The following is a 22,820-nucleotide window of genomic DNA, read 5'->3' as shown; positions in this document are numbered from 1 at the left end:
ATTCTACAATGCACAGGTCAGCCACTCACAACAATTATCTAGCCCAAAATGTCAATAGTGTCAAGCTGACAAACCCTGCTGTAAGGAAACTCTTCAGACTTTTAAAGAAAAATTTTTGTAGTTTCTCTCTGCTCCTCATTTTGTGTGTGTGTAATATATGTTTTATTGATTTCAGAGAGAGAAAGGGAGAGAGAATTAGAAATATTAATGATGGGAATTATTGATAGGCTGCTTTCTGCATTCCCCTTACTGGGGATTGAGCCCACAACCCAGGCATGTGCCCTGACCAGGAATCGAACTGTGGCCTCCTGGTTCATGGGTTACACTCAACCACTGAGCCACAACAGCCTGGCATCTACTCCTTGTTCTTATGATAGTATGTGGTCATAGAGTAAAGCTTTAGGGTGTTATGATTGGTCTGAATGGGTTCCTCACAGCCCTTTAAGATTCGGCTATTGGCCCTCATAGAATCATAATAGCATATGCTCATGTATATTTTGGAACAGTATCCAGTGGATCTCCTAACTTGGTCCCACCTCAGCTCCTGTTGGTATGAATATTATTAGAGCTTCAAAGACCTCTTTTATGCAGCTCATGTTTATAATTAAGGCAACACTAGCTGCCTAACAAATAAACCCCAAATTTTCAGTCACTTAACGTAATTAAAAATGTTCATTAAAATTACAGTCTGGTGTGGGTGCTCCTATTTGGTGCACAGCTTTTTCCCACATGCTAATTTAGGGACTCCAGATCCTTTCAACCTTATGGCTCTATCAACTCATAAGAGCCTCAGCCTCTGCATCTGGCCTCTAGATGGGGAAAGAGAAAGTAGAGAAAGAACACCTGCTTTCAGTCACCTCAACCCATTAGTTATGGCATATTTCCACTCATATTCCAATGGCAAAAACCAGTCACATGGCCCCACCTCAATAGAGGGAGGGAGGATGGTGGTAGAGGAGGAAAATGATTGAAAAATGATTTCCTGGCTGAGCAACCACTTCCCAGTTTGAACTATACCACAAGAAGGAGCACAAACTATGCTGGACATTTGAGCTGAATCTGCTACAGCCGCCCTACCCACAACCTCATTTGCATGGTCGCCCCCTAGCCTCATGACAGACTTGCTGGATCCCTGCTAATTTCTATTTCCTTCACTATGATTATGTGAGGACTTCCAGATGTCTTTCATACCACATAAGAACCATGGAAAACTCACAGGATGCACTGCTGAGTCTCACTCTGATTAAATACACCATTTTCTTACCCTGCAGCCACCACGTCAGCATAGGGCTAGATACAGGGCAATGAGCTAGTAAGTGGCTGCGCAGGTTCTAAATTTGAACAGTTGAGTTCAAGCCTGTACTATTCTGCCTCTCTATACTTTCTTCATTGTTGGGAGTATTACAATATTCCCTTTTATTTTCCCCATTGCCTCCCTCCACCCAGTTCCCACTCCACCCCAAGCCTTCACCACCCTATTGCCTATATCCATAGGTAATTCATATGTGCATATAACATTTTTAGTTCATCTCTCCCCACTCCCTCCCTCCCCTCTGAGATTTGCCAGTCTGTTCCATGTTTCCATGGTTCTATTTTATTCATCACTTTATTTTGCTCATTAGATTCCTTGTTCATTTATTTTGATTTTTAGATTCAATTGTTGATATATATGTATTTATTGCCATTTTATTGCTCATATTTTTTATCCCTCCACCTTCTCCTGCTCCTTCCTCTTCTTCTTAAAGAATACCTTTCAACATTTCATGTAATTTTATGTGGTTTGGTGGCAGATGAGCTCCTTTAGCTTTTTCTTGTCTGAAAGTTCTTTATCTGACCTTCAATGCTAAATGAGAGCTTTACTGGGTAATCTTGGATGTAGATCCTTGCTATTCATCACTCTGAATATTTCTTGCCACTCCTTTCTGACCTGCGAACTTTCTGCTGAGAAATCAGCTGCCAGTCATATGGGCACTCCCTTGTAAATAACTGCTTTTCCCTTGCTGTTTTTAAGATTCTTTGTCTTTAACCCTTGGCATTTTAATTATGATGTGTCTTGGTGTGGTCCTCTTTGGATTCCTCTTGGTTGGGACTCTCTGAGCTTCCTGGACTTGTAAATCTATTTCTGTCATTATTTCTTCAAATAGATTTTCAACATATTGCTCTCTCTTCTGCTTCTGGCACCCCCACAGCGTGGATGTTGGTACGCTTGAAGTTGTCCCAGAGGCTCCTTACACTATCTTCATATTTTTGGATTCTTTTTTCTTTTTGCTCTTTTATGATTTGATTCTCAGAATCCTCTACTGTTAAATCACTGTAAATTATTCTTTATTTTAGTTAGTGTATGCTTAATTTCTGACTGGTCCTTTTTCATGTCTTTGTAATTCTCACTAAGATCCTTGAAAGCCTCACTAAGCCCCTTGAAGCTCTCTTTGAGTCCCTTGAAGGTCTCATTAAGATCCTTGAGCAACCTTATAACCATTGTTTTGAACTCTGTATCCAGTAGTTTGCTTGCTTCAATTTCATTTTTCTCTTTCTGGAGATTTCTTCCATTCTTTCATTTGTGACGTTTCTTTATTTCCACATTTTGGCTGCTTCCCTGTGTTTGTTTCTATGTATTAGGTAGAGCGGCCTTGTGTAGCAGGTGTCCTGTAGGGCCCAGTGGCTCAGCCTCCCTAGTCCCCTAAGCTGGGCACTCTAGGTACAGACCACCCAACGTGGGCTGTACACACAGTCTTGTTGTGGTTGAGCCTTGATTGCTGCTGGCATCATTGGAATTGACCTCCAGGCCAATAGGCTGTGAGGACCAGTTGCAACTACAGTGAAAGAGCTGCTGTGGGGCTTTGGTGCTCACTGAGTCTGCCCCTTGAGTGTGTCACTTGCGGATGTGTAGAGTTGTAATCTGGTACGGTCTGAAGCTGCCCCCAGGTGCACTGGCTCTGGGGCCTACAAGAGATGCAAACTCAGCCACTGCCTGGGCCACCCAAGAAGAGCTACCAAGTGATCTGCAAATGGCTACTTTTTGTATTAGGCTTGGAAATGCCCAGGTGAGGCCCAACTGTGAAGCAAGGCAGACTGGTGGTAGTGCCAGGTCTTGAGCCTCTCATTGATAGATTTGGCACATGCTGATGCCAGCTGCTGCTTGTTTAAGAGATTTTAGCAAAGCCTGAAGCCTTAGCCAGGACAGGCCATTCATATGGAAAAGCCACTGCAAACAGCTTGGGTGGGGCGGCAAGTTGGATGGGGCAGGGTCTCAAGGAATCAGAAGGGTGTAGCAAACAGTGTGAGGTAAGCTGATAGAAACTCAGATATGTCCACCAATCAGCTCTGTGATGGGGGTGGGGGGCCCCAGCACAGGAACAAGGACCCCCTGAGAGCCCCTCCATCAGGGAGAAAGCCACCCCCAAGTTCCTGCCCAGATGCCATACAATCCAGTTCCTCCCTGTATGTTCCTGGTTCCTCCAATGCTGCTGCTCAGCGCTGGAGCTGAGAGAGAGCAAGACCATGTAAGTTTGTGTGCTGGCCCTTTAAGAAAGACTGCCTAAGTCACCAGCAGCCTCCATGTAACTCAGCCACAATTCCTGCTGGTTTATACACCCTGAAGTTATGGGGACTTCTCTTCCCAGTTCTGGAACCCTGGGCTAGGGGTCTGGTGTGGGGCTAGGACTCTTTGCTCCTCACGGAGGCCTCAGAGATATCCCTCCCCGTTAAAACATGCCACATGTGGGTGTCAGACCAGCCCGTGCCAGGCCTCTGCCCCTCCTATCAGTCTCAACATATTTTCTTCTTTACTTCTCTAGTTGTAGGACTTGCATTCAGCTAGCTTTCAGGTGGTTCTGAATGATGATTGTTTTATGTTTTAGCTGTAATTTTGATGTGGTTGTGGTTTACCTATGCCACTATCTTGGTTCTCCCCTCAAGTATCCACAGCTTGCAAAACAGCCTAGAAACTAGTACAAACTCCCCACTATGATACATAGCACTGTTTTTCTTCATTTCTGAATTGCTAATCTTAAATGTTATAGTAAAAAAAAAAAACAAACAGGCAAAATTACTAGTATACAGTAAGCATAGCTAGTTTTCCGAAGTTCCTTATCTTCCTCTCCACTTGAACAATGTACCTATGCCCTCATATCCGAGGCATTCTACCTCATTATTCTAACCCAGTAATAATATTACTTAGACTGGACTGTTCTCTCCCCAGATCTACTGTTACTGGAGAATCAAACTTTCCTGTCGCTCATGGGAATAAGGCTGAGGTTCTTGGGGTACTGCTGAAATAAGAATTTTCAGAACCCACCCCCCCCCCCCCCATGGGAGGATAGGATGTGGAAAAGGGCTTTATTTGCGTAAAATAACATTCCTCGGGTTGTAATATCCCATTTCCCCCAAGCCAGTCCTGAAATAGGGGCTGCTGGTAGTAAAGCCAGAAGCATGACCAGTGCCCAGAGCTCCCGTTCTGGGTATAGTTTAACATCCCAGCTAATTAAAGTCCATTAGTCCATGTGTGGAGTCCCACATAGCCATGAGCCATGTGGGCAAAGGGAAGCACATCCCCTGACACAGGAAAGCCAGGAACCCAGCATGCCAAAGAGATGAGAGGGAATTTTACTTGGAAATTTAAATGTTTAGGTTTGGGGCACTTGCTGTGGCCACCTCCATTCTGGCCAGTGACTGGCTTCCAGATGTGACTGACCTGCAAGAAGGTAGGCCCCTTCCCACCTCACTCAGGTCTTTACTGGGCATGTGTCTAAACTGCCTTTGTCCAGTCCCTTCCCCCATCAATCAGCAGGGAACAGACGTGGAGTGATAAATGCAGCTTTTTGGCAAAGCTGTATAAATGGCATGTCTATATTACATAACCTTCACTTTCCTCCTTTTTCCTGTTATATAATAACCAGGTTATAACAACAGCATCACTACCACTTCCCCAACCCTATCAAAACATACCTACACATATTTCACAATTTCCTCAGGTACCTTAGCCTTCTTTGTTACAAATTATATAATCTGATAAAGTATTTCTGCTAATATGTGGCATTGGGCAGCCAAAAAACAAGTTACTTTAATGGTGGAAAATTCAGCAGGAGATGGCTTAAATAAACTTAAATAACTTAGATTGGTCATGGAAAGAAAAAAGGATTTCAATTATATATATTTGTGGCCTTCAAATACACTATATAAAAACCATCCACATTATTTCTGTGCATACCTTATTCTTAAAAAAGTAAATTAATTAAAGTATGAATTTTAAAAATTAGAACAAGTCACCTTAAAATACTATATTTACCATGTTCTTATATTTCCAATAGAGCCTGAATTTCCTAGTGAAAAATGGCAACTGAATAACAAAGAATTATTTTACTTACTGTATTTTTTAAACTTAAAAAATAGTCAAATACACATAAAATGGGGGGGGGGGGGATCGAGGTTATATGTCATCTTACTACAAAGTATATTTTCATCAGATCATAGTCAAAACAGACTCACAAATATCACAAGGTCAAAACCTGTTATGAGGGGCAACTGCAAATAAACTATACAAGGCAGCATCATTCCGTGGTTAAAGAAGAGGCTCTAAAGTCAAAGGTCTCAATAAACTTCAAATTCAAATCCTTCGATAGGCTCCACCACCTTAGCCTCCCAGTGACTCAGTCTAATTCAAATCCTGGCTCTAATACCTATTACTTAAGTTCTCAGTATCTGAGGCCTAAAAAGGACAAGAAAATAGCCTGATTTTGGGGGGGAGGGAGGGGGATCATTGTGAGGAATAAATATAACATATGTCAAATACTTTTAAAATAGCACATAGATTAGCAGTCAAAACATATTAGCTATTATTATGATGATCAACCACTCCTACTAAGACACCTTTGGGAGCTATAATAATCTCCCTTTGAATCTATCAAGTTTTTAACAACCCTAAATTGACATTTTCTCCTCTTAATTTGGAAGAGTCTTCAAACTCTAAAACCGTTTCCCCTTTTTTTTCAGTCCTCTGTGAATATGGAAGATGGTAGGTAACTGGTTTCTTCATCATTTGAAGACTCAAGACTCTTTTCAGTCTTCTTATAATAATAAAATTCCCCTCCAAATATTATTACAAAGTACAGACTACTCCATAGAGTAAAAACGCTACAAAGACTTCACAAAGTATAATGAAATTTTGAGATTCATAGAAGAATAAACAGCTACTGGAACAAAGAGCTTAGATAAGAAATGATGCAAAAGTCAATTAGCATGCTCAGAAAATATTGAATTCTAAAATAAAACAGCAGGTAGAGATCCTTCATGGTTTACAATCACTCAGAGCACTAGAAACATATAGAGAATATTTTTGGTAGTTTTTCTTCTTAATAGTAGGAAAATCCCATTTCTTCACAACAATGACTAGACAGATGGCATGACAGGTAAAGCAATTTCTTCAAAAACAGACTGTTTAGAAGAAAAGCCTAAAGGCTCAGATTTTCAACCATACATATCCCTTACTTGAAGCTTTAAAAATCTGAGGCATCTACCATTCTTTGTGTTAATATTAAGAAGTAACACAATTAAGCCTCATTTCTATCAGGAAGCATATGCGTGACTGAAAGAAAAGCAAGCATCTAATTTTGCCATGAAACCATGAGTTTTCTGAGACAAACACAGGAGAATGAGTGATGTTGATTTGCATGAAAAGTTTTATTTCTGTGGAATTCTGAGTTTCCAAGGTCTCTATCTCCCTCCATCCCGACACCAGTCCAGATATGTCTTCAGCAGAGCTAGGATTAAAGCTGCTGCCCAGAGTTTCTGCTTCATATTTGCACATCAGGCTAGCTTATTTAGCTCCTATTCCCAGCTGTAGTCCATTGCATGTGGAGTCGACATGGCCATGGTCCATGCGGCTTTAGGGCCACATGGCTATGGAGGGAATATGACTGCAAGGAGGCAGGAGCAAAGTTAAAGGAACGAGAAAGAGAGAATTCCTTTGCCTAGGGATTATGTATTCCCAAATTTTCTCGGGCTTATGGTGGCTTCAACCTCCTAGCCAATTATCTTAGTTCCAGGTTAGACCAACAGACAAGCATCTTCACTATGCAACCCCTTCACTATGCATACACCAATCTTCCCCTTTGTTTGATCCCTTTCCCCAGTGATCTGCAGGGAATGGAAATGGTGGTTCCCTGGGGAGTGAAAAGTTGCAGCTTCCAGCCCAGACAACCATACTTATAATGTCTGACCTCCCCTTTGTTCCTTTCTTATTATTAATATCAGCTAGCTAGTTACAACAGTAACACTTGGTCAAGTAGATATTAAATTTCTTGATAAATACACCAAAATATTTTTTAAATATCTAAAGACAAATAAATGTTTTAAATAATTTAATGTTTGTTGATTTCCCCTATGTGCTAAATACTGAGGTAGGCATTTTCATATACATTATGCAATTTCATTCATATGGAATAAGGATTGTGAGAGAACTAAGGCCCAGTGATTTGCCCAAGGACACTTGCTTGTATAAAATGCAATCAGAAATATAATTCAGATTTTCTGATCCCACATTTAATTCTCTTGCTTTCACTGTACCACTGTCACTTTCAAAACTCAAGTACTCAAAACCTTAGGTCTTATAAGGTATGACAATCTTATCTGTAGAGGCGACAGTTCTATTCTAGGAGAAGAAAAATTCTTCATGTTACCAAAAATGACTCACTGTGTTTAATTTGATGTGATTACAAGTTAAATGCTTTGGTTTATGCTATCTACCCCCTTAGAAAACTTGCTTATCTTCAGGTATACCGCTTTCAGTAAGACCTAACTTAAGAAACAACACCACCAAGAAAGATTCCCTGATTAAAAGACCTGCTCCACTCTCCGGAAGCCAATATCCTCATCATCTCACTGCTTTGTATCTACTTTGGAATACATTATCACATATTCCTTTTTGTTCTCTAGTCATGTATCTGGAACTACATTTTTTCATTCAATAACATTTGCTGGGCCAATGATGAGCAAAATAGACAAGGTCCTTGCTATCATGGGCATATTACACTGTTTGCAACATTAACAAAGTTAAATAACACAGGGTTTAAGGGTATGATGTTCCAGGGCAAGGATTCCTTCCCTACAAAGTCTCTGAAGAAAGCCTGAAAACCTGATAACATTTTTCAGGGAGGAAAAATCCCACATATCAGGTCTTCCAGATGAGAACCTCAGCTTCACACCTTTGAGAAGATACATGAGGGAATGGGGACCAAGGTGGAAGGAAGGAGAGATCTAAAAATCTCTCAGGGGTTTCCCTCATGCTGACATGAAATCTCACATTAGTCCAGACATCTTTCTCTGTCCCATTTACAAGGAAACTACTATACTTCAGAGCAATTGCAATTGCTATAATCAAGTACCTCCATCAATCTCCTTGAAAACAGCCACCTTCATTAATAAAGTACTTAGAGCCCTGACCAGTTTGGCTCAGTGGATAGAGCACTGGCCTTCGGACTGAAGGGTCCTGGGTTCGATTCCGGTCAGGGGCATGTACCTTGGTTGCGGGCACATCCCCAGTAGGGGGGTGTGTAGGAGGCAGCTGATAAATGTTTCTCTCTCATCGATGTTTCTAACTCTTTATTCCTCTCCCTTTCTCTCTGTAAAAAAGCAATAAAATACATTTAAAAATAAAATAAAGTACTTAGAAGCAGCTTTTTATGCAAGTTGTATTTACATATTGTTTGTAGATCATATTCCTAAGAATAAGGTAGGGCCCATGTCTTCCACTTTTGAATCCCCTGATGATCAGAGATCATTACTACAAATGTGTTCAGCTTTAAATATTATAATATAAATATTAAAATGCAATTCTTCAGGTATTGCTATTAGGATAATAATTTTCCAAAATAATAATTAGAATGCTAAGTATCAGTTCTTTATTTTGTCCTTCATACTTCAATACAAGTAACCTGTTCTTGGAGGATTATTTATAAACAAATCAAATTTAAATGTACTAAGAACATTCTCTAGTTAAAAAAATTCTACAATCTGTCCTTTAAAAGGAGATCCTTTTATAATGCAGATTTTGTAAATTCATAATTTTATTACTTTTTTCTTAAATCAAACCAAAATATAACCCCATTACACAAAATTGTATATTTCTTATTTCTTGAAGGCTTAGGTGTATTTTACTAGTTTTCTTTAGAATTGTATAATTTCTCCTCAAAGCATATTTTAAGGTTTTTCAATTCAAAATGAGACAAAAAACTAGGTATTACCAAATTCCTAAGTGCCATAAATGTGTTCTAAGAAACGTATTTGATTAGCCCTGGCTGGGTAACTCATCTGGTTAGTGTATCATCCTGATATGCCCAGGTTGCAGGTTTGATCCTCAATCAGGGCACATTCAAGAAGCAACCAATGAATGCATAAGTAAGTGGAACAACTGTCTATCTCTGTCTCTCTCTCAAAATCAGTATTTTTTAAAAGAAGCATTTGATTGCCTCTAAAATGTAGTAACATTCTAACTGCAAAAATATAGCATCTTTTTACATATCACAGGTACAATAAATATTATGATTCAATGAAAGAAAAATAAACCATGACCATTTTTTAATTAAACAGGCATTTCTAAGCACCAGTGTACAATGCATGGTGGCTCAAACGGTTCACATGGAATTTGACCCCAAGGACTTAATCTCCATAATTAAAGACCTAAAAGGTAGTTCTTATGTTTCCTCTATTCCCTTTCCTAGTACTCTGAACAAGCATACCATAGTCATCCATGCATAATTGCTATCAAATAAAGAAGTAACAGATATTTGATATTAGTTGTATTTTCAAGAGGACAAACTGCATTCCCTTAATCTCCCTTCTCCAACCTGTTTTACAAAACTAGCATGATCTTAGTAATTTCATTCCAAGACAGGTTCTAGCAAGCATAGAAACTGACCATAGCTTCAGAGTGTGATCCGTTTAGATAGACGATGCCTGATGGGATGCACAAACCCTAAGAAGCAAATCACCCACGATCCTTGCTCTCCTAAAAAAGCCTTAATTTCTGGGCAAGTTAATAAACATTAATAATTCTACCATACACGGGGCATTCTACTCAGATGCCATTTAAGTCTTCCAGCATCAGAAAGGCAAAAAAAATTCATTAAACTAGGTATTTAAAGCAAATATGCTTATGTCATCAGATAAGTTTTGTAACCTGTTTAAGTAGGAGCCCGAGTGACCTATCATTTCAGACAGCATATAGATCAGATGAAACTGGGTGAGTTCCCCAGCGCAGCTGTACCTCACAAAGTGTTAAATGACTTTTGTGAATGGAAAATCTGCATATACAGTTGCTTCGCCCCCTCCGCCGGTCTCGAGTGGGTGTCTCCATGAACCCGAGAGCACACTCCATTGGGAAGCTCCTGGGAACCGGGACCCACTCCCGAGAAGGGGCTTTGAAACCAACTTTAAATGGACGAGCACAGCTCAGGCTTCGCCCTCCTCTTGCGTTACACGGAGGCCACAGGAACTGAGGCGAGAGGAACAGCGCGGTGTCATCCGGCGGTGCCAGGGCGGTGCAGCCTGCGGCGCGCACAGCCTCCGCCCCAGGGCTGGCACGGGAAACCCCGAGCCTCACCTTCACCGCCCCGGGCGCAGGGGCTTCCGGCGAGACCCGGCCGTCCCCCCAGACTTCGGGAGGAGGCAGGCACTCAGGGCGGCCCAGAGGCTCGCACCTCCCCGCAGCCCCCTTGCCGCGGTGGAAGGAGGCACAGGCACCCACGGTGGGCCCCCAAACACTGCACCGCGCCGGCCTTTGGAACCCCCCACTCCGGAGGGGACAAAGGAGCCCCAGAGGAACTCCCCGGGGCGGGTGCCCGGAGTCCCCGCGGCCCCAGCTCAGAACGTGAGGCTCGGGAGGTGCAGCTCCGTAGGGGTGCGAACCCACCGCCCCCCCAACTCAGGGACCCACGCGACCCTCACCGGTGCGGAGCCGCCGGATTGGCGGGGCCCAGAGGGCCGGTTCTTCTGGGGCCCTGCACGCGTCCGGTCCGACCTCAACTTCTCTCGGCCCCCGTCGCCGGCGGAAGCTGGGAAGACAGCCCAGACGGAGGGCTCTGTCTCCCCGCCGCGGAGGCGCTGCCGGCTCGCCGCTCCGGGGGGGCGGGAACTCCGGCCCGCGCGGTCCACCGGCCGGGGCGGGCCCCCACCTGCCTCGGGCTGTGGGGAACCGGTGGCACTCGCCGCGGCGGCGAAAGCTCACGCTGCAGCCGCTGGGGCTGCCACGACCACCCCTACCGCCCGACCCGGAGCGCGTCGCGGCCTAATGTTGTCATCGGCCGTGTCGCCGCCTCTCTGGGTCCCCGGAGCCGCGGAGAATCTTCACATTCGAGCGCCCTCCCCGTCCGTGTCCCGCCCGGCCGCGCGCGGGCTGCGGCCACGCCCCTTGTCGTCACGTGACGGCGCGCGGGGGCGGCCGCCGGAGGCCTCCCCTGCGGGCCCGGCGGCACCACGCCCGAGCAGCTGGCCGCGCCAGGTTCTGCCGGAGTCTTATCGCCGCCGCCTCGCCTCCGCACACCCGAGGGCGGCCGCGGGCTGCGAGCCCACCACCGCCCGCCCCACGCCTGTGACTGGCCGAGGCGGGGCCTGCGGGACCGGTCGTGCAGGGTCCTGCCCGGGCTGAGCGCACGGCGCCTGCGAGCTCCCTGCTCAGGGCTCGCGACCCCACGCTCGCTCGGCCCGCCCCGCCTCCTGGCCTGGGGCTTGCTCAAGCTTTAGTCAAACAAAGGAAAAAAAGGTCTCGTGGTGTCTGGCTTGGAAAGCAGTAACTGCTTGTTCCTATTTCTAGTAACACGTGAACTGTGGCACTTAATTTACTGCTTTCTTCATTAGAGGTTCTCATTTTTAAGAGACGGATGGTGCATGTCAGTCACACTTGGATGAAAATAGCAAACTTATTTTTGTTCCTAGTCCTGTTCAGGATCCTTCGTGCCAGTTTTACAGTCCATTAAGTTTTTACAACGTGTTAGGCCGGTGGCAGTTGGGTATTTGGCAATTCGTTCCATTTTTAAAATAAAGCCTACTTCTTTTTTCTATAAAACCAACATGTTTTTATTGATTTCAGAGAGAGGGAAAGAAACATCCATGATGACAGAGAGTCATTGATTGGCGGCATTGATTGGCTGCCTCCTGCACGCCCCCCACTGGGGATGGAGCCCACAAGCAGGCGGGTGCCCTGGCCTGGGATCCCACCGTGACCTCCTGGTTCCCAGGTCCGCGCTAGCCACTGAGCCACATCGGGGGGCCTCAGTCTTTATTGAAGTACCTTACCTTTTGGGCATAACCTTTTGCCTTCTTTTTAACCGTTTTCAGAGGGAACCTTCCCTCAACCTTGTTGATGGGAGGAAAAGAATAAAATGCTAGTCGCAAAAAGGAAGAAAAAAAAATACAGAAATAAGGGAGATAGAAAAGTAGAAAGTTTATAATCAAATGCCAATAAGAAAATACATGGAAAAGCTTTCTGTAGTAACTAAACTCCGTTTGTAACATTTTCCTTCCATTGTTAAGGCTTTTTCTTGAGCAGTTTTCTTCATCTCACTACATTTTCTTAATAACACATCAAAAAGTTTTCTGGTCAACTGGATATTTTGAAATGAGTAAGCAGTAGAGTTTGGCATATATAATTATTATTAATATATTTCATAGAAACTCTACGAAATCGTGGAATTTAAGATTCACCATTATTTCGTGTTACGAAAGAAAGAAAGAAAGAGAAAAAAAGAAAGAAAGAAAGAAAAAGAAACTATGCCATGCCATTGATTTTTTTTTAATATATTTTATGGATTTTTTTTACAGAGAGGAAGGGAGAAGGATAGAGAGCTAGAAACATAGATCAGCTGCCTCCTGCACACCCCCCACTGGGGATGTGCCGGCAGCCAAGGTACATGCCCTTGACCGGAATCAAACCTGGGACCCTTCAGTCCGCAGGCCGACGCTCTGTCCACTGAGCCAAACCGGTTACAGCTCATTGATTATTTTTAAAGACACATCTTGAATTCAGAGATGTTAAAATGTGAAAAACAATGAGTTTCAGAATCTATGAGATATTGTAATGAACTAGAGTTCCAATGAGGAAAAGATTCTACAGGTTCTGAAGTCTGAGAGATGGTACTTATGATTCAAATAAATGAGGTAAGTTTATTATTCGGTGAACGAAATTATTTCAGCAATGCTAGTAACTTTATAGTTTGTCAACAGATTGAAACCTGTCTCCTATTTTCCAGAGCAGTTTTTTTCAACCTGACTAAAAAATCAGTTTTATTTTTTAATGAAGTAGAATTTAAAGTCAGAATGCATATCGACTAAGGGCAAGTATTGCTTTGTAAAACCTTTGTCTTAGTTATGGGGGAGAGGGAGAGTGTATCCTATGCTGTGATTTAAACTATATTTCCTATTGTGAGTTGCAATCAAATAGATTTGATAAATAATGTTCCTAAAGCATAGATGACATGCAAAATATACCAGCAGGGCTCTGTTCTCGGGTGCTTTTCCTTTACTTTGGAAGTGAGGCTCAAGGTTAGATAAAGGGGGCAAATTGCCTTGCCTAATCCTCTTCTGTCTTAGCCCCACTTTCTTATATTGACTATTGAAAATGAATGGTTATTTTTTGGAATGGAAAGTACTATACTGAAAGCAAAGAGGCCTAGGTTATAGGCTTAGCTAACTAGATGTGTGACTAGATAAAATACTCTCTGCATTTCAAGTTCTGGTAAAAGTAGGGAGTTGTACTAGATGCTCTTCAAGGTATGATAGTCAACCCTTTTCTCTTAATGGGTGATGTTCAGATTTGAAACAAATAGTCATGGTACACCTATTTGTTTATGCAATAGCCAATATAAGAAAGTGGGGCTAAGACAGAAGAGGATTAGGCAAGGATTATACAAATTCTTACCAAACTAGCTTCAACTCCTTTCACCATACTCAAGAAAAAAAAATCAGAATGCAAGTAAGTGAAAGTGAAGATATAGGATAACAAATGTAAGTATATATTTCACAAATCTTCTATATATTAAGTATCTATACTAATAAAAGGGCAATATGCTAATTAGACGACATCTTCTGGAGATCCTTCTTGACAAAGCCGGGGTATCGCCCAGGCCACCCTGACCCCCAGCAGGGACCCCCTCCTTGATTGAGGGCGTGGCTGGCCTGCAAACCACCCTCAGCCTCTCGCCCAGGCCAGCACCACCCCCCAGCAGGGACCCCCACCCTGATCGGGGGCATGGCCGGCCTGCAAACCCCAGGCGGGCCCTCTCCCAGGCTGGCCCTGTCCCAGCAGACACCCCACCCTGATCTGGGACCCCCTTCAGGGCAGGCCAGCCAGCCCCCACCCATGCACCAGACCTCTATCCTATATAATAAAAGGGTAATATGCATATTGACCCTATGGCGAATAGGGAACCAGGGCGGGGGCAGGGGGGTGGCGGCAGGGAGGCGGGGCCGGCTGCAGGCAGCTGGGGAAGATGGCCCTGATCACAGGCCAGGCCTAGGGACTGTACCCACACGCGAATTTCGTGTGTCGGGCCTCTAGTTACTTATAATAGCTCCTTATCATGAATAACTAATGATTTGGCGTATCTCACAACTGATCACAACACAATGATGTATCATTGCACTAAAGTTGAAAATATATGCTTTTCAGATACTTTCAGATCTAATATTCTATGATTCCAGCACATGATCAATCTACTATTTTCAATGTAATCACAACATAAAAAGAAACTATGTGTGATTTTTACTGTAACTGAAAAATATCCGATAATACCCATTACTATGTTAAGAGATACCTTGCAGTTTGCTATTACTAAAGTGATTTTAAGAATAACATTTTAAATAAAACTTTTAAATTATAACTGTCCAATTTTAACTCCAATAAAAAATCATCTCTTTTGCTTAGTGTTTAATAAATTATTAATTTCTAAGAATGAGAAGGATTTTTTCCAAAACAGTTTAAGCACTCACTGGCATGATAATCTTTCTCACAGAATGCATTTAAAACCCTGACCTAGAATGAGAGATTGGGCTTGAGGTTGTTTTTGTATTTTTGTTTAGCCTCATAAGCATCCATGTAGATGATTATGTTGCCAAAGGTTGCTAATGAGGATTTTTCTTGAAGCTTAAGATTGAGAACAACCTCAGACATAAATAAGGCATTCACAACTTTGAACACTGTGGTAGATTGTATTATTACTCTTGGTGATGTGACTTGCTCTAGCCAATGGTTTGGGAGCAGATGTGACACGTGCTAACTGCTTTAAATCTGTGTGCAAGGTTCAGGTCAATCTCTTAATCTTGTGCTGGCTGCCGTGAGAAAGGTGTGCTCCAAGTAAGGTCTCTGAATAAGAAAATACATAGAGTAGATCCAAAACTGACCTTTACCCTGGAACAGTCCTGAGGAAGCTGACCTGAAGCTACTAACATCACACAAGAGTAAAACATAAATATGTGTTGATCTAAATCACAGAGCATTTTGAAATTGTTGTATAATAGTAGCATAATCTCACAAATCACCTAAAGTGAATTCGAGCCAATACCTGATAGATGAGTGGTTCAAAGGTTAAATGCACTATAGAATGATAATATTTAAACTTCTATTTAATAAAATAATAATAATTTACAAAGTCATCCACCACATATATGGCAAACATACAATTAATATTTATATATTGTAAAGTCTATAAAATCTACAGATTTGCTTGCAAAATATTTGCATATTGATTTTAAGTACTTCTGTTTAGTATGATTTTCCTCAAGGAAAATTTGGATAATAACCAAAGTAAAAAGAATATAGGCTTCTGTTTCTATACCTCAGTCAATGATCACACTGAAAACAAAATTCCTGGAAAATTATTTTTAATCTTATTAAATATATTGATTAACTGGAAATAAGTAAGAAATTATTAGGTCATAAATGAAATGCAGGCAGAACCTAGAAGAGCAGAGCCTAAAGCCAGCCTTTTACCCTAAAGTCATTTGCCAAACCCAGTTAACATAAGCCTTGGTTTTCATTGCCTTATAAGAGACAAAATTCATCACCTGCCCTACACACACACACACACACACACACACACACACACACACGGAAAGCTATGGTTCCAAAGATTATTCATTCAGTGTGAAAATATACTAGAAATAAACTTGCCCCTTACTAGCATACACCCCCCCTCTCTACAAAGAAAATTAACTGTTTTAAACCTTGACACCTAGTGGACAGGGGAAAAAACAAAGTCATATCTGTTAACTTGGAGTCACAGTCCAGCTCTCACACAAAGATGTAACTTGAATTTATATTGCCTGGGTGAATCCAAAACATCTTAAGCCGACAATTTTTAACTAATTATACTCTCAGATATCAGGCAGAAACAAATGCTAATCATCTCTGGAAGAACTCGTCTTCATTTTAAGCCTTACAGAAGGATTATAAATAAAATTCTGAGGAAAACGAGCAGCTCACATTTTTAAAAATAGCAAGCACGGAAATAATAAGAAATCATTAGTGAGAAACAGTATAAACAAGACGGCAGAAACAGATTCAAAAGTACTTCAGATACTGAAATTACCAGGCACAGACTATAAAGTAATTATATAAAATATGAATAAAGGAATAAAAGACAAACTTGAAAATATTACAGAGAACAATAAACTGTAAAGAATGACTGAATATATTTGGAAAAAATAGAACTTAAAGAATTAAAAAATATAAATTATTAAAATTTAAAACTCAGCGGGCAAGTTTAATAGTCTCTTTGACACTGCAGAAGTACAATCTAGTGAACTGGGAACTAGAGCTGAAGAAATCCCAAACACAACAGAAAAAGAAAAATAAATGAAAATATAAAAGAGACTTTAAGTGACATAGGAGGTATTGTGAGATCTAAAACAAATCTAATCATAGCTCCAGAAAAATAGAATGTGGGACAGAGGCAATATTTGACAAGATAATGATTGAGGATTGAGGACTGATGAAAGACTCCAACCTGCAGGCTTAAGTACCCCCAAATCCCAAGCAAGCTAAAGAATAATAAATCCACACTTAGATACATCATAATGAAACTATGTAGAGAATCAAACACAAAATAGAAAACCTTAAAAGTAGCAAAAAAAAAAAAAAAAATACAGATCACCCTCAAAGCATCTGGTAACTGACTTTCATCAGTAACAGTAGAAACCAGAGACCAAATAATATCTTCACTGGGCTAAAAGAAAATGACTGTCACTACCCAGTGGAAAAATCTTTCAAGAATGAGGCCAGCCCTGTCCGGTGCGGTTCAGCTGGTTGAGCGTCGTGCTGTGCACTGAAAGGTCCCCGGTTTAATTCCCGGTCAGGGCACAAGCCCAGGCTGTGGGCACCATCCCACTGTCCAAGTGAGTGCGGGAGGCAGCCAATCCACGTTTCCTTCTCACATCAATGTTTCTCTCTCCTCCCTTTCTCTCTAAAATAAATAAACACATATTTTTTTAAAAAAATAGGCAAAAATAAAGGCATTTTCAGGCAAGCAAAAGAGTTTGCTGCTAATATAGTCTCACTAATGGGAAGTCTAAAGAAATGTCTTCCTACAGGCAAAAATAAAATGATCCTAAATGGAAGGTCTGAGTTGAGACTGAAGGAAGAGCATTGAAAGTGGAAATATTTATATAAATTTAAAACTATTGATTATGCAAAGTGAATTGTTAAAATTATTTTAATAATATATTAAAAGAAAAATGACAATTACTCATTTGCCCAACATCAGAATAAGTTCAATAAAATTCTCACTTTATACCTACCAACCTCATCAGACCAAGTACTATACCCATTTGATAATTATTTCCATCTGGTTTATGCCTTTAGAAGCAAAAACACTAAACATTTCCATTTATTTTTTTCTCATCCATATAGGCAAAATTATATTAATATTTTACTGCTATTCTGTTTTTAAATAGCTATACTGGTACAGCATTTTAAGTTTTTCTTCATAATGGCATTGTTATTTCAAATTTGCATAATGTACCAATGAAGGTGATTTATTAATAATCAGACTAAGAAATTAGTGCATATTTAGAACATCATGATACAGAGTAATAAAACGCAGCATTATATACAATTTTCACATAACTATGAAGTGTTAATGATTCCCACCATAGAAGTCTAAAAATGAAAGTTCATCATAATGAATTATATAATTATGTAGTCACAGTTAAAAGACAATTAAGTCCTATTGAAAAACTCTGCCTACTCTTCCACCCACCTTGCCTATTCAAAATTAGGTACTATGATTTTTAACACCGTCTCTGGAAATAATTAGAAATGTATGCTCAGGGTAAGAATTGACTCCTGAGTTCAGCTTGGAGGGCATCCTAAACTCCAAATAAATTTTAAAAAGAAAAACTCATTTCTTTCTGATAGCTACATAGACTACCTATTCCCAGTTGTAAATATGTCTGTCATTTCAATTGCATGAGAGTATATAAAAATCTGTTTATCATAATTATGTAAACATGGGAAACAGAACAAATAATCCCTTAAATTTCCAAAGTTGTAACTATAATGGCAAAGAAATAATCTTACTTTTAAAAAATATGTTTTTATTGATTCTAGAGAGAGGGGAAGAGAGAGAGAAAGAAACATTGATGTGAGAGAGAAACATCAATGGGTTGCCTCCCATTCTCACCCCTCTTTTGTGTGCACGGGGACAATACTCAACCAACTAAGCAACACTGGCCAGGGCTACTTATTTATGTATTTTTTTTAACCAAGCTTTGCACTCTCTTTCCTTCAACCATATGTGATTATTCAAAGCATACTTCTTGATAAAACCAAATCTATAATTTCACTGCAGAATGTCCAAATGACTTTTATGTTTGTATTTTTTAAACATATAAAAGATTATATATTAGTAGTATAGATTATCCAGTTAGCTTTGTCCAACCTCTATTTATGCATCTATAAACTTTCTGAGAGGTCACAAGTAATTCAATTTGTATAAGCCAGATTGTACATTGTTTTTCAATTTAATAGACATTGTCTTTCAATTTAATGTTATCAGTTTTTAATCAGTCAAAGGTCCATCCTGTTTACAAAAGAAAAAATATAATCAAATATCTATAGATTATTTCACCTCTTTCCTGAAATGAACGCAAAAACCAGCAAGAGGCCACACCCTGTAAACTAACAGGTTTCAGAACTGTCATTCCTGCTATTCTCTGCTGGGAATGAAGGTGTCATGCATACTTACAGCATTATCAGGTAGCAGCCATCTAACACCACCCATCCCAACAATGACAGGTCCTACCTAGATGCCTTCTGCCAAATCTAGATATTTAGTGTCTCTTACCCCAGACACTAAATTCCCAGAGATGACAAGGTAAAAAAAGAGGGGACCTACTCTTATGTTCCAAAAACATCTGTTTAGAAATGAATAAAAGAAGCTGCAAAACTTATTCTTGGGGCATTTGAGATCTCCCTCCACATAAGTCGTCAGTGTGGCTCAAATAAACTCATAAAAATTTTCAAAAAACATACAAACAGGAAAGCATCTGTTCAATGCGTCCCTGTCTGCTTCTTCCCTCTGCTCTGGGCCCTCTTGATATTCTCCCCTAGCTGTTTTCAGTCAATTCCTGTGGGAGCCTTACTTTTGCCTGGTATTCTGACATGCGCAGCTGAGACCAGACTCCCAATCTGACTCCTCCAGTGGTTTCCTTTAACCCTAATCCCTGTTAACACCCTCCTGGAAATGGACTGGAGTTGGCACGCCTATATTTAAGACTTCATCTTTGAATGTCAGTTCCTTCCAGAGATGGCCAGAGACTTTACCCCTGGTGGTCCTCCATTGTTGATTACTCCCACTAACTTCCTTTTTCTGTCAACCAATAGTCTTGGACCTGACATCATTTACATCCTAACAACCCTTCCTTAAATTGTTACAAAAGTAGTCCACCATATAAATATAATGATCTAAACTAAGAACAGGGAAAATTCTAGAAGAAAATGACCTTTATTCAACAAATAAAGGCAAGGGAGAACAAAAGAGGGCACTGCTATAGATTAAAATAGACTCATTAGACATAGCAACCAAATGTAATGCATGGACTTTTTTTAGATTGTGATTCAAAGCACTTTTATAAAAATATGTCAGTGAGACAATCAGGGAAATGTTAATATTGACTAGATGTTACATGCTATTAAGGAATCATTAGTTATTGTCTTAGATATGATAATGATATGTGATTGCGTGTTTTTTTTAATGTCTCAGATGTTAGAGACACATACTCTAAACTATATGGGCCTCTGCTTTAGAAAATAAAAAAGAACTTGAAAATATGTTTCTGTCTTTTCTCTACCTGTAGGTCAGGTCTGTGGAAATGTACTCTACTACACTGCTTGTCATTTTCTACTCTTAACCAAATACAGTAATCATTCCCTCCTTATCACGTCATTGCTTTTTCTTAGTAAAAGTATTCAATTCAAAAGCTACTCATGCTACCTGTTATTTGTTCCAACTTCTAAACCCCTGCGAAAGGCTAATATCACATGACCTCTGGTAAATAAATCAGATTGAACACATTAACCTGTTCAAATTTATATAAAGCTTTCTGCAAATATAGATTACTCTAGAGATGCTAAGAAGCAGATGTACTGATCTCCTTGGCATTCACATGATTCAGCTACAAATAGAATTTGAAGAGATTCCAAATGCACAACTGTCAAATTCATAAAAAGTAGAAAAAAAATGTCAAGTAAAAGTTTAGGTTTGCCTTGAATAGTACTGAATGTTACCTGAAAAAAATTTTTAAGTGTTCAGTTAATGTTTTATTTCTTTAGTGCTAATATTTGACAAGAACTAAGTTTGGCAGTGATAATCCAGAAACTATTGTGAGTTAGTATTACTATTAGGTCCAAAGAAAATATCAACATCACTTTAATCAACATTATAAGGTTCATTAATACAAATTTGACTCAATAAAGTAGTATAATAGAGGAACCGAGCTCAACTATAAAGTCAGATTTCAGTTCTAATCCTAGCCCTATCATTTACTAGCTGTGTAACCTCACCAATGCTCTTTTTCTCATCTGTGGAGTTTTTTAAAAAGTCAATTTTGCAGTGTTATAAGAATTAAAGAAACTCAAGCCCTAGCCAGTTTGGCTTAGTGGTTGGAGTGTCGGCCTATAGATTGAAGGGTCGAGGGTTTGATTCTGGTCAAAAGCATGTCCCTCGGTTGCAGGCCGCATCCTGGCCCTGGTTGGGGTGAGTGCAGGAGGCAATCAATCTATGTGTCTCTTTCACATCAGTGTCTCTCTCTGTCTCTCCCCCTCCTTTTTGTTCTCTGTAAAAAATCAGTGGGGAAAATATCCTCGGATGATGAATAACAAAAAATAAAAATTCAAGAACTCAAGACATAGAAACTATTATGATTACTATTTGGGGGAATGTTATATTCTACTAATATTACAAACTGTATTTTCACTCCACTCAGTTATAAGAAAATTACACACAGACCATACATACACTCCACTAATCTTCCATTGATATCAAGGCTTTTGCAGAACTGCCCTAATTCAGAGAATTATAGAAAACAGAGACATAACCTCGGGTCATAAAAGCTGATTTATTTAAGAATCTATACAATCCCCAATTCAAATATCGGTATCTCATATGTGATGTGAGAATGAAAGCCACTACTTCAGCAATCAGGAACTAGATAGACTCAATTTCAGAGTTATGTTTTCCATTCAAGTAAGACTTCCAACCAACCTCCTCTTACAATAGCTGGACTCAACAATCTAAGCCAATTCACTCTTGCCAGACTTATTAAGTACAATAAATCATGGTAAAAAAAAATTTATCTCTAAGCACATATAGTAGTGCATGTATTTTCTTATGTCTTCATAGTGTTGCTTAGCAACCCAGAACATCTTATCTATGATATTTTATAAATGTAAAAATGGCTTTTGAAAGCTAATATCTTTGAAAGATGTTAGAAGTAAAGACTTAATGGATTCAAGTTAAACATTTTGGGCTAAAATATAGTTGATATAATATATATACATATATATATATACACACACATACATACTAGGGGCCCGGTGCACGAAATTCGTGCACTGGGTGTATGTGTGGGGGGCGGGGGGGGGGGGGGGAGAGTGTCCCTCAGCCCAGCCTGCCCCCTCTCACATACTGGGAGACCTCAGGCGTTGACCCCCATCACCCTCCGATCGCCTGATCAGCCCCTTGCCCAGGCCTGACGCCTCCGCCAGAGGTGTCAGGCTTGGACAGGGGACCCCCATCTCCCCCCGATCACTGGCTCTGGCCCCCGCCCAGGCCTGAGGCCTCTGGCCCAGGAATCATGCCTGGGCAGGGGACCCCCATCTCCCTCTGATCGCTTGCTCCACCCCCCGCCCAAGCCTGACACCTCTGACCCAGGCTTCAGGCCTGGGCAAGGAAACCATCATATCCCCCCAATCCCCGGCTCCGCCCCCCACCCAGGCCTGATGCCTCGGCCAGAGGAGTTGACCCTCATCACCCTCCGATCACCAATCACCGGATCGGCCCCTTGCCCAGGCCTGAGGCCTCCGGCAGAGGTGTCAGGCCTGGGCAGGGGACCCCCAGCTCCCCGCGGTTGCAGGCTCTGCCACTGCCCAGGCCTAACGCCTCTGGCCTAGGCGTCTGGCCCGGGCAGATATATCTACACTAATAAAAGAGAAAAATGGTAATTGGCGTACGGCGATACCTTTTTCATTGGCTAATCAGGGCTATATGCAAATTAACTGCCAACTAAGATTGGCAGTTAACTGCCAACTAAGATTGGCAGTTAACTGCCAACAA

At 41.0% G+C, this 22,820-nt stretch overlaps 1 protein-coding gene across 2 annotated transcripts in view; it reads right to left on the bottom strand.

The window, feature by feature from the left end:
* The window catches only part of OSBPL8 (oxysterol binding protein like 8), a 171,498-nt gene extending 159,914 nt beyond the window's left edge, over positions 1-11,584 (bottom strand). The window contains exon 1 of one of the 2 annotated variants that reach the window (XM_081083382.1): positions 10,942-11,584. The gene's annotated coding sequence lies outside the window, so the exon portion shown is untranslated. The remainder of the gene's footprint in view (positions 1-10,941) is intronic. The other variant, XM_081083381.1, reaches the window with a different exon arrangement.
* Positions 11,585-22,820: the final 11,236 nt, after the last annotated feature.

Source organism: Myotis nattereri (genome assembly GCF_964212035.1).
Source record: "Myotis nattereri genome assembly, chromosome: 2".
NCBI lineage: Eukaryota > Metazoa > Chordata > Mammalia > Chiroptera > Vespertilionidae > Myotis > Myotis nattereri.
Note: the sequence above shows the minus strand (reverse complement) of the source record. Positions and strands in the feature narration are given on the sequence as shown.